Raw genomic sequence first — 10,945 nt, 5'->3', positions numbered from 1 at the left:
ATTGCTTCATAGTGCTGTGCTTAACCCCTTGCGCCACCAGGGAGGCCCGCAGATAAAAGAGGTTTTGACGCTGCTGTGCAGAGGGAGAAAGCTTCATGTTTTATTAACTGAAGCCAGTGATTCTCAGCCAGGGGCGATTTTGTCCCCTTGGTCATTTTCAGTTGTCACAGCTGGGGGGGGTTGCTCTGCTGACATCTCCCCCAGGCTCCCCTGCAATGCACAGCAGCTCCACAACCAAGAATGCCCCCATTCCAAATGTCAGAGGCAGAAACCCCAACACAGTGTGCACGTGAGTCTGTTTTACTGTTTGTGGATGTGAGTCTGCCTTCCTAGGGGACCCAGCAGCACAAACCCAGTCCCAGGATGCCAGCCCCACGCCTAACATTTGCATCCCTAGCCGCTCAAACGGGGGACACAGCTCTGGTGAGGTGGGCCCAGGAAGGAGGATGTTCCTTAAAGCCCTGGTCTCAAGGTCAGAGGACCCTGGTCTCAAGGTCAGAGGACCCTCCCTCTGGGCGGGAATCCACCCCGGGGGCTGACACGCCTCCGCCAGGGGGAGCCCGAGTCCCGAAGACACGGCTGTTTCCTGTTTTTCTGCAAGGGCCGAGCTGCAGCCCCTGGCCTGTCTCAGGACACAGCTTTCTGCGCCCCCGGCTGGCTGCATGGCCAGGGGCGTCCTGAAAAACAGACATTTCTTTTTATGTTGTGGACCAGACTGTTTCACTGAACTTAGTAAAAAAAAAAAAAAAAAAAAAAAAAAAGGCCGGTGTATGGGGGAGATGAATATTTATTTGATCTTGGATATTTGCATTTTTGAATAATTGGCAACTGGAGGGGTTTGCCTGCCGCTCTTCAGGCTGATGAGGTTTTGAGACGGGATGTTCCAACTCCTCAAGTACTTGAGCTGTTTTTGTTATGGAACTTTTCAGGGTGACATGAAACCCTGCGGTATTTGTGATGGATTTGCTCACCTCAAAATAGAACTGTAGTCGCTCCAAACTTTCCAGAAGCTGGAGCACAGTAACAGAATTCATTCAGGACTTGCTAATTTCCTACTTTAAATGGGTTACATAACAGAACCGGCCCGCCTTCGCGCCTCTCAGAACTACCCATGAAGCATGGTGAAATGTATCATTAAAAGCTAGAAATAGCTTTGCTAAACTCTGGGAAAAAGAGGTTTTTTTTTTCTGATATCCCCCCCTTTTTTTCACCCAAACATTGCATAATGTTAAAAAAAAAAAAAAAGTCAACTCCAAGGGATTTAATTTCATTCTCCATGTGGCTGTGGTCAGAGGGGTAACTTAAGCGTTTTGGGGACTGGCGGATTTTTGGAGGATCACGCATTCCCAGATCGGCTTTCATCCGAAGCCTGAGCTGAGAAGCCAGCCCAGTCCTGGGGTTTCTCCCATTCCCTCCTGCTCCCCTTTTGCGGACGGTTCTCTACAACATAATATCTTTTCAGAAAGCCTGCCTTCTGGTAGGAATGCCCAAACAAAGCCACCCTCAGCTTTCCATACCGAGGATTTGATTTTGAAATAGATTCCCCCTAAAATTTGGGGTGACTGAATCATCTATGAAATCACCAGCCCCACCACCTTCCTGGGCACCCCATTCTGTGCCCAGCTAGGTCTCCTTTCTGAACTCAGCCTGCAGGTTCTGTTTCTTACTCTAAGGCCTTGGTGTTCTGAGCCTGTGCTGCCCATTTTTCACGAGATTTAAGAGAAAAAATATTTTTATTTTATGGGGTCCCGATAAATCCTTCCAGAAGGATTGCAGAATCCAGAAAGGGGGCTATGGATTGTGTGGAATAATGTTGGTGTTTTCATTCACTCACTACTGTTCTGTGTGCTGGGTACTGGCCCTTGACTGGAGGCCCAGCTGAGGCCCAAATACAGGACTCCCTACCCTCCTAGTGATTATCTTCTCCAGTGTGTAAAACAGAAAATGAACACACACATACAGACTCAAATACCCTTTGGCAACAAAGAGGGACAGGCAGACACTAACGAGGAAGATTAAGGGACCCTCCAAAGGGGTGGCCACTGGAGCAGAAACCTGAAGGATCAGAAGGAGGGAGCATGGAATGCATGGGAAAATGCATGGAATGTATGGTGTGCTGGCAGTGGGGTGTGCAAAGGCCCTGGGGTAGGAAGGGGGTGGAGCAGAAAAGAGGGGCACATGACTGCAGTGCTAAGGGCTGGGGGTGTGGACAAGGTGAGGGCAGGGAGGTGGGGGTGATGGTGGTAGGCGGGTTTGGGGGGGAAGGCTACTGACCACCCCATTGGACTGAGGAGTCCTCCGGCATTAACAGTAGCCAAGTAGACTGAGCTGTCTCAGAGCCCCATGTCCCTCCTGCCCTGCCTCCCCCACACCCACCCCTGCCTGTTCTTTCTACCTCGTGCACCTGGGGTGCGGGGGGGTGTCCCATCAGAATCTGCCTCCTCCTATGGCCTGTATCTCTGTGTGACTTTATTGGCATAAATGGTGCTATTTAAGGGGAAAGAGCTGGTCCTCAGATGATGTTTCTTCTTGCTTTTCCAGAAAATACCATCAAGCATCTGCTCGGCCTGCCTGGGGGCAGCTGGGGTGGGGGCGGTTCATGCTGGGTCCTGGAAAGCAGGCCACCTGCGAGTGGGGAGGTGACCTGGAGGGTGACTAGGGAGGGAAAAATGAACCGGGTCATGTTCTTTGAAGCTGTAACATTTCAAGACTGGGCCTCCTCGGGTCCAGATTCGAAGAGGAAGCCCTTTGCTGTCGTGAAGGGAGGGAGGCCGGGCTCTGTTCCGATTCCTCCCGAAGAAAGAGTAACGAGAACAGGCTGTGGAAAGGAATGTAGTTAGCGTCTTAAAGATGGGCAAATATTCATTCTCATTTGTCCTTTTATGTGAAACAGATTTTTAAAAAGGCAATTGGAGTACCTAACGACATCCAGAGCCCCGCGGATCCCAGTGGGGGCGGGGCGGGGCCCTCAATTGGTTCAAACGACTAATCAGCCCCAAGAAAGAGGTGAGTTGATTACCCTGGAAAATGCACAGGAATTCTTCAAAGACGTGGCCAGTAATTAGAGTGTAAGATGCTACTCTCTATGCACATAACTTAGCATAATTTTATTAGGCAGCTCATCACCACCAGAATTAGAGAAACCGGGGCCAGAAAAAAATCTGCTAGCCAGGCCGACTTCTGCAGACGTGGAGATTTTTGCTTCTAAAATGGCCTCAGGCTGGAGGAGCTCACCAGAGTCAAAAGCATGACCTTTCTGGGTCCTACTGAGCAGGGAGGGGTGGGGGAGTATAAATGAATGCCGTGTCATTTTAGGGGATGTGTTGGAATTGGGGTGGGGGGCACTTAAGGTACTGGGCCATGGCCCCGCTCGGTAGGAGTAAGTACTGACCCACGCTTGCCAGGGGACAGGGACCGCCGACTCCTTCAGATTTCTGAGCGCCTATTCCTCATATGTTGAGTGGGGACCCCACTTGTGGGACTTAGGACGCTGTCGTCCGTGCGGGGACATCAGCTGCTGGCATCACTGGAGACTGCGCAGAGGGCAGGCTGTCGATGGCGGGAGGCATGCTCCCTGCCCACCCCGACAGTCCTTTGGGAAAACGGGGTGATGCACACGGGGGGTCACCATCTGCAGGGGGTTCTTAGAAGCTTTCAAAGTATTGACAGGCAATACCCCACCTTCCCAGATGCTGGCTTGGCAGGTGTTCTGTCTCTAAATGCCCAGGTGAGTCTTCCTCTCTGAGTGGGCAGTGAACCCGCCTCCCTCACACCGGACCGGCTTGGTGTGTTCACACCCCTTCGGGGTGGGGGTAGCTATGGCCAAGGGAGAAAGCAAGGGGATGTCCCCCAAAGGATCCACTTACTTGGGGTTTCAGGAGGAGGAGGAAGAATGAAATTATGTTGATGAAAAATGATTTAAAACAAGCTTTGGCACATAAACTTAATGTAATAGAAGGCAAAATTTGCTTGAGGTAAAAAAACATGAGGCCTGAGCAGAGGAATGCGGGGGTGATTGGTACCCCTGTAGGTGGTGCTTCCTCACTCACCATCTTCTGTTCTTGAAGGTCTAGAAGGACAGCCTGGGAGGAACTGACTTCTGTTTCATCCTTAGCCAGCCCCGGGCCTGGCCCTTGGTTAGGGTGCTGTGAACCTTTGTGACCTGGAGGTGTTTTAAAATTCTGGTAAAATATGCATAGCATAAAATTTACTGTTGTAACTCTTTAAGAATATAGTTCAGTGGCATTCAGTTGTTGAGTTTTAAGAGTTGATTCTGGAAGATTCAGAAATAAGACTGAAAAACTGGATCTTGTCTTATGGCATTTTACAATTGCAAAGTACTTTCCCTCCTATACCTCCTGTCCCAGGAGGTGGGTGGTTTTATCTCCATTTTGCAAATGAGATAAGCAACACAAAGAGAGGCTGAGGTTGCCCTGGCCCACAGAGCAGCATAAGTGTCTTTGGCAGCACTATTCACAACAGCCAACAAGTGGAGACAACCCACATGTCCACTCCTGATGAATGGACAGGCAAAATGTGGTGTCTGTATATACAATGGAGTATTATTCAGCCATCAAAAGGAATGGAGTAGTATCCTGGTTCACTTTACAATGTGGATGGACCTTGAACACATGAAATGAGATAGGCAGATGCTCTAGGCCACAGTGTAGCAGTCCATTTATAGGAAATGTCCAGAATAGGCAGTTTATAGAAGATAGTAGATCATGGGGTGGCTGTCTAGGATTGGGAATAGATAGGGGAGTAAGGGATGACTACTAATGAGTTTCTTTTGGGGTGATGAAAATATTCTAAAATTAGATTATAACAATGGTGGTATGACTATAAATACACTGGAAACCTTTTAATTGTATACTTTAAATGAGTGGATTTTATAGTATGTAATCTGTCTCAGTAACAAGGTTAAGAGCAAGGGGGGATGGAGAGGGGCCAAGGTGGGGAAGGGAATAGCACAGTGGTGATGCATCATGGGTGCTATGGCAGTGGGAGAATTATGGAGACCACACCTGAGGGGATAAATCAAATACTGTACAAAAATTAACAATGTAAGAAAATAAAATTAAAAATAAAAACTAATAAGCTAAAAAACAAAAACAAAAACAGAAAGACCTTGCCAAAGTGCTCTCTGGGGCACATGTTTCATTTTTGCATTCCCGCAGGCAATGCACAAGCATTCCAGTTGCTCCACGTTCTCATCAGCACTTGGCATTGTCAGTGCTTTTGTTTAGCCATTTTGACAGCTGCTATGCTCCCCTGCATGATTTTAATTGCTTGCTCCTCATGACTAATGGTATTGATGTGCTTGTCATGTGCTTGTCTGCCACTCACCTCTCTTCTCTGGTGAGGTGTGTGTCTCTTTGGCCCATTTTCTTTTTATTAGACTGTTTTCTTGCTGTTTTGAGAGCTCTTTATATGTATGGATACAAGTATATTTTTGAATGTGTGATTTGCTTAAGTTTTGCTCCTGCCTGTTGCTTGTCATTTCGTTCTCTTTATTGTCACGGTTGCTAATTGTCGCCTCTCTGGTGGGTGCATGGTGATAATCACATGGTGGTTTCATTTCGCATCAAATCATTTCTTAGTCTGCTTTGTGGGGTCTTGATTCAACAGCAGCGATGACTACAGTGGACCCTGTGCAGCACAGGTTTGAACTGGGCGGGTCCCCTGTACCCACCCACTTTTTATCCTATTCACAGATTCATGGATATTGGTTGGTCAAATCCCCAGATGTGGAATCTGCACATATGGAGGGTCAACTGTGAGCTATATGTGATCTTGGAGGGGTCAGCACCCCAACCCCTGTGTTGTTCAAGGGTCAACTGTATATGCAACATACTTTACACGTGGATTCGTTTGGAAGAGAGGGGACTGTTGTCATCCTTTCTCCAGGCAAGGCTGTAAGAGATTTGGTGACTGGCTTGAAGTCACACAGCTCCTAGGTGAGAACTGGGATCCAGATTGGGAACCAGATCTGTTGTCCCGGAGGCAGCTGCCTCATTGAGCTATAATCTGTTTCAACCCTCAGCCACAAGCCTCCTGGTAAGAGCAAATTGCTCCCTTCTCTCCAGCAAGCTGCATTCCTTACTGGTATATCACAAAAGGTTGAGAAATGCCATCAAAGATGACGGCTGAATGCTCCACTTATTGGAAACCCATCACTCCCCAGCACCCCCTCACCTCTGTCCCTGACATAGCAGTTCTCAGGGAATTGCCACATTCTCCAACTGCTGTCATTGTGGCTGCTCCCGCCTTCTAATTACGAGCAGAGTCAGCAACGGACAGGATGGGGTAGAGACCTCGAACCATGAGTCATCCTAGGGATGTCGTCACCCTGGGGGAGAGAGCCCCTGGGCTGTCTGGAGGCTCCATTCAACCTCCATGGTATGTGTCATTATTGAGCACCTACTGGATGCCAGGTGGCTTAAGCCTGGGGTGTGACATTCATACCCAGGTCCTGACTTTCTTATAGGACCTTCATCTTAAGTGGGAGGAGAAACAAATAAGTGACTTGTGTTTTTGCCCAGATGGCGTCTCTCTGAGAAGCCTTCCCTGACCACCCATCTATTATCATAGCCCTGTCACCCCTAGCTCCTTACCCTGATGTATTTGTCCTCAGGCAGTTAGTGTCATTAGAGCATCATTTTTAATCTCACCTGCCAGAACGTATTCCCTGTGAGGGCAGGGCTTGGGTCGACTTGCTTTCCTGGGTACCTAGAAAAGGGGGGCACCCAGTGGATGTTCAGTAAACGTGGTCGAATGAGTGAAGTAAACAAATATGGAAATTGTATCTCACAGTCATAAAACTTGGATGAAATGAAATTGATGCCATTAAGAAGTCGGAGCAGAGTGGGGTGAGGGGGGTGGAGTGTGTGTGTCTGTTTTAGATTTGGGGGCGAGGGAGGATGTCCCAGAATAGGTGTATTTTGGGTTTAAATCTGAAAAATGAGAAGAACCAGCCCTCATGATGTGATAAAGGCGTGTCCTGGGTGGAGGAAACAGTATATGCAAATGCCCGGTGGCAGGAAGGATTTATTGTACGGAGGAACAGAAGGAAGAGACATGACAGTGGCACTGGGAAGTGACTGAGAGTGGGTATCGCTGCCTAGTGGGAAGGCTCCTGTTTACTCTCCCCCCTCCTCTCTCTCCTCTCCCCCCCACACCCTAGGCCTCTCTCCACCAGCCAGAGCTTGCTGCCCTCGGGCTCTTCAAGGCCGGCTTAGGGAGTAGACTCACTGTGCGTCATGTTGAGAGATGTCAGATCCCAGGATCATGCCAGAGGTCAAGGATGTGGCTCCGACCCCAGACCACATTCCCTCTCGTGGGACTGATTTTTCTCCAAATCCAGGACTGTGGCTTTTGGTGACTGAACCCATCCATGAGAAAGCGCTCTTGATTTTTGAGAGCTACTCCCCTGGGCCCAGGAAATGCCTTTCAAAGTAGAGACTTCTGAGCTTCAGCCATGAGCGGGAGCAGACCACACAGTTGCCAAGTTATCTCACTGACTCTCACTGCAGCCATGTGGCTTGAGTAGAATTAAACTCATTTCATAGATAAGGGTTGCTCACAGATAAGTAATTTACTCTTCAATTCTAGGCCCCGCAGCTCACTACAAATTGCTAGGCCAACTGCCCTCCAAGCCTGAGATTTTCATCTCTGAAGTGGGAATGTCTGTGCTGCTCGTTGGGGGAAGGAGCGATGGTACTGGAGGTCTGGATGGGACACGCGGATGCAGGAGGCCGCTCTGTGCCGGGTATAGCGATGAGGTTGCAACCGCTGCAATCAGCACCGGTGAAGTGGAACTAGGAGGGAGGGAGGGCGAATTTATTGCCGGCCTGCAGAGTGACTCCCAGACTAGAACGTCTCCTGGGAACTCCAAAAACCAGGGCCCGCTGGTCAGGTCACTGAAGGGCACCCCACCGCACCTCGTCGCTCCACCTTGCAGCACTTGGAGTTCCAGTCCTGGGAGGAGAATCTCGTAAACCCAGCCTGGGCCCCATGGCGGGATCTGTCTGCCGTGGGGAGAGGCCATTGGGATTGTGTTTTTCCAAGAACAAAGGGCCAAGGGTGCCTCCTGCAAAGGATAACGGGCTTTAATTTCTACTTGGTCAAACCAAGGCACCAGGTTCCACCCAGGGTGATGCTCAGAGTCTCCGGAGGGACCTCAGAAAAGACAGGTGGAGCCCTCCAGACCCCCCAAAGTCTCTCTTAACTCTCATTGGCCAGCATAGAAATGCAGCCCCAAGCCTAAACCAATCACTGGCAAGAGGGGGATGGATGAAGACCAATCAACTCAGCCCCTTGCTTCCTGCCTCCCGGAAGTGGGCGTGGCTGGAGGCGGAGCCCAGATCGGTCCACCATGCTTTCTTGCGCAGGATCCGGGGGTTCTATCGGACGGACATCTCAGAGCCTGTAAATCTTGAAAAAGGGGTGTCCCTATGGTCCAGAAGGTGTTGCCAGTGCTCAGTGGAGCATATTAGAAGGCGGCCCCCTGTTACCCACCAGGTAGCACAGTCACCCCAGGTTATCAGACTTCCCTAAAATGTGCCAGTCAGCACTGAGCCTGCCAGGAAAGACGCCTTCTGGTAACATCCAATAAATACGAATTGTGGCTGAACTGAAAGAAAAAAGTCATCCCGCCAGACACGGAGAGTGCACTGTGTTGACTTAGGCAGGTTTTAATCGCAGTGCCAGGTAAGCTTGCGCGGTTTTGGGGGGCTGCCCCCAGCTCAGCTGTCAAGTCCATTTACCTTCCAGAGAGCTGGCAATTATATGGGGGCACGTTCCCACTCGCGTGTGACCTCACACCACCGCTCTTCTCAAAAGTTGGTAAAACTAAATTTGAGGTGCTGAAAGAAATATTGCAATTGAAATAATGCTGGAGGGAACATTTATATGCCTGGGAGTGAATTAATGCCTCAAAAAGTCAAAGCCCCCTCTCTAAGCACAAATACATACTTTTCACATTCCTTTTTGGGCATGAAGGATTTTAACAGCGGTGTAAATCAGATTTTACAGGCCACATATTTCAAGTATGGAGTTCATTAAATGTGTGAAATTTGACATTTGCTTCAGGGCGTGGCTAAGGTCTCCCGTAATGAATCACAAATTGTGTTGGGCTTTCTGATCAAGTTCAATATGCTAATACCCTATAGATTTGTACAAACAGGCAATTTCTCTTCAGGGCTGCCCAAGCCCGGTTCCCCTTGGAACCCTTTTGCAGCGGAGTGGCTGCTGACGGGAGATATGGTTCCACCCTTTATATTCCAGTTGAGAAACAAGAAATGCTGTTTTCGTTGGTCCTAGTGGTGTCATTACATTTATGAATTTAGTGGCCATCTGCTGAACCCCAGGTGTCCCAGGCTTCGTCTGGAAAGCAGTGGTTCCCGAGGTAATATTTTACCTGGTGGAGTTTGCAGTTTTGGGGGGAGAGGGACATAGAGTACTTAATGTCACTGACAATTAGGCAGCCGTCAACTGTGAGGAGTGCCGTGAAGGAAAATCGTGGGGTGTTAGGAATCTCAGGGGAGACCTGTTTTTTTTTTCTTCTGAGAGCATCAGGAGGCATCTTTCTGGGGGTCCTAGTTAAGCTGAGACTCGAGGGATGGATGGTTCTTGGTTAGGTTGAGAGTTGAGGACCGGCCTGGAGGACTTGGTCGGCAGTTAGTGATAATGTGTGAACTCCTTGGCTCTGGGTAGGGGACAGAGACTTAAAATTGTACCAGTCGAGACTCACAGTTGTGAGTGACAGAAGCCCGGTTGGCTGGGAAGGTCTTGGCTCTTGTATCTAAAACATACAGGGCATAGCTGCTCGGGCTTGTTTTGCTTTATGTTTATTTCTTTCTCAGGCAGAACCTCCCCACCTGGTGGCCCCCAGCCCAGGCTGACACCCCACTGGTCTCCAGTCCCAGCCAGCGGAGTGCCCCCTTCTCACTCACCAGAGAGGTTCATCTCCTTGGGTGGTCACGTGGCCAGCCCTGCACCTGGGGTGTGGGTTGACCTGCCCTGCCAGCTTGCAGTGTATCCTATTGGTGCCACAGTGAGGTGGGTATGCTCTTCCTAAGCCACACAAGTGGGCTTTTTCTCCCCCAAGGAAAATTGGGGTACTGCTATGAAAAGATGGGGTGACAGGTGCCTGGCAGGCAGAATGTGGTAAAATCGAGGCTTCAGGTGAGCGTGCCTTGGCTGCCTCGCCAGGTGGCCCTGAGAGCAAAGATGCTCCCTGAGCTTCTCTCCTGGGTCAGGGATGCGCTTAGAAGGGGCAGAATGGGGATGTTGGAGGCCCTGTCTCTGAGAAGGGACGGGAGGTGCACAAAGGACCCGGATGCAAGGACAGGAGATCAGTTCCCTGACAGCACTGGAGGGTGGGGCGGCAAGGGAGGGTCTCATGGAAGCGAGGTCTGCTTGAGAAATGCCTCGAAGAGTAATTTGAGCCTCAGGAGGCAGTGATGTGATCAGGGCTTCGGGGACCAGCAGGACTGAGGCTGAGGCTGGGAGGTGGAGTAAATCCCCCACGTTATTCAAGAGGCCATTTTCTCCGAAGAGTGGAGACATGTAGGGCGATAGGGGGTTCCAGTTAGAAAAGGAAGTTGGGGCCATGTTGTTGGGTTGCCAGTGACAGAAAGTCAAGCTAGTTGAAGCCAAAAAGAAGAGGGAGCCAGTTAGGTAGTGTTGGCTTCAGGCACAGTTGTATCCAGGGACTTAGAGTTGTTTTAAAAACTAATTCTTTCTTGAGCTCTGCACTCTGCTTTCTCCTGATTTGGCTCGTTACTCTGTAGTCTAGATGGCCCTCGGCAGTTCCTGGCCTGAATCTTTTCAACTTGGCAACATCAGCTGGGGAGGGGGAGGGGGAGGGAAGCTCTTTGTCAATTGTTCAAGCCAGGGGACGGGGGTCGACTTTGGTTGGCCTGAGCTGGGTGCGTGGCCAATC

Source organism: Talpa occidentalis, unplaced genomic scaffold (assembly GCF_014898055.3).
Source record: "Talpa occidentalis isolate TD23 unplaced genomic scaffold, MPIMG_talOcc4v2.1 talOcc4.10, whole genome shotgun sequence".
NCBI lineage: Eukaryota > Metazoa > Chordata > Mammalia > Eulipotyphla > Talpidae > Talpa > Talpa occidentalis.
The sequence above is the reverse complement of the archived record's forward strand: the minus strand, read 5'-3'. Positions refer to the sequence as shown.